The following is a 2,131-nucleotide window of genomic DNA, read 5'->3' as shown; positions in this document are numbered from 1 at the left end:
CCATGCGACGTTCCCCAACAGTAGTATGATATACTTCTATTAATTTTCAATACATTTATGATGCTAGATTATTATTTTGATTATATATATTCCATTCTCGTAAAGTGCGAGCAGCAGCCACGGGAACGCATCTATGCGGATACTATGTTTGCGAGACCATTCGCACGTTTACCTCTGAGCTCAAGGATCACAGATTCGACGTAAGCAATGAACATTCACACCTCTATTTTTACCCGTCATTCTTTGTTATCATGATTGATATTCATATTCATCTCCTCTTCTTATATAGAACACAGCCAGAGGACGAAGGTCCTACCAGAGCAACGCGCGATTGCTGTTGCAGAGGAGCTTGCGGGATTTCTGAGGACGGAAGCTATAGAAGACAAATGACGATTTAGTGTAAATAGGGGCCATTACTGATGTTCGTCCATGTAATCGAATAGACGGCCTCTAGTCCCGATAATTCAGATCTCCATATAATTGTATATATATGATCGCTTGTAAGATAAGTTAAACTTATATATATATGCATAATTATTTCTATTTAAATTATATGAAAACTAATTCCCGAACACCGAACGAGGCATCACGTTAATCTCCCGAACACCTAAACCCTAAAACCCTAAAACCCAAAAATAATTTCATTCAAAAAAAAAACCCAAAAACCAGCAAAATCTGAAAATCTTTAGTCCGGGTCCGTGTAACGAACCGGGACTAAAAGGCCTGCCCCTGGGGCGCTACGAGGCGCCCACGTGGAGCACCTTTAGTCCCGGCTTGTAAGAGGGCTGGGACGAAAGGTTAGGCCTTTAGTCCCGCCCCTTTAGTCCCGGTTGGTGAACCGGGACTAAAGCCCCTTACGGGCCGGGGCTAAAGGCCCCATCCCCACTGGTGCATGTATTCCGTATTTAGTCATACGTGCTTATGGGAAAGAACTTGCATGGCATCTTTTGTCCTACCTTCCCGTGGCAACGGGGTCCTAATGGAAACTAAGGGATATTAAGATCCCCTTTTAATAGAGAACCGGAACAAAGCATTAGCACATGGTGAATACATGGGATCCTCATACTATGGTCATCTTCGGGAGTGGTTCCGGCTATTGTCACTCCGGGGTTGCCGGGTCATAACACATAGTAGATGACTACAACTTCCAAGATAGGATCAAGAACACACATATATTGATGAAAACATAATATGTTCAGATCTGAAATCATGGCACTCGGGCCCTAGTGACAAGCATTAAGCACAACAAAGTAGTAGCAACATCAATCTTAGAACATAGTGGATACTAGGGATCAAACCCCATCAAAACTAACTCGATTACACGATAGATCTCATCCAACCCATCACCTTCCAGCAAGTCTACAATAAGATTACTCACGAACGATTGAGAGCATCATGGAATTGGCGATGGAGGATGGTTGATGATGACGACGACGTCGATTTCCCCTCTCCGGACCCAGAACGGACTCCAAATCTGCCTTCCCGAGGAAGAACACGCGGTGGCGGTGGCTCCGTGTCGTGAAACGCGAAGAACTTTTCTCTCTTATTTTTTTGGGTGAGAGAGGTTATATGGAATTGGAGATGAAGTCGGAGGAGCCACGTGGGCCCCACGAGCCTGCTAGGCGCCCTAGGGGGGGCACGTGCAGGGCTCGTGGCCCACTGGCAGCATATCTTCAGTTGATTCTTTCTTTGATATTTTTTATATATTCCATAAAAAATCCTTGTAAGTTTCCAGGTCATTCCGAGAACTTTTGTTTCTGCACAAAAACAACACCATGGCAGTTCTGCTGAAAAGAGCGTCAGTCCGAATTAGTTTCATTCAAATCATGCAAATTAGAGTCCAAAACAAGGTCAAAAGAGTTTGGAAAAGTAGATACGTTGGAGACGTATCAACGAGCACGACGTGTGGCGTGCCTCCTACTTCGCCGGGACGGTCGCGGGGCCGCGGCGGACAAGGGAGGTGCGCGGGCGTACACGGGTGAGCGGCCTCACGCCCACGCCGTCGCCTTCCCCGTCTCAGTCACCACCTCCACCTCCGCGCATGACGGAGGAGGAGGAGGCCCGGCTCACGCAACGCGTCATGGAGGACTCCATGACGACGCATGATGAGCGCCAATGGCCGGGCCTGGAC

The sequence above is a fragment of the Hordeum vulgare genome, chromosome 7H (assembly GCF_904849725.1).
Source record: "Hordeum vulgare subsp. vulgare chromosome 7H, MorexV3_pseudomolecules_assembly, whole genome shotgun sequence".
NCBI lineage: Eukaryota > Viridiplantae > Streptophyta > Magnoliopsida > Poales > Poaceae > Hordeum > Hordeum vulgare.
This window is presented reverse-complemented; position numbering follows the sequence as displayed.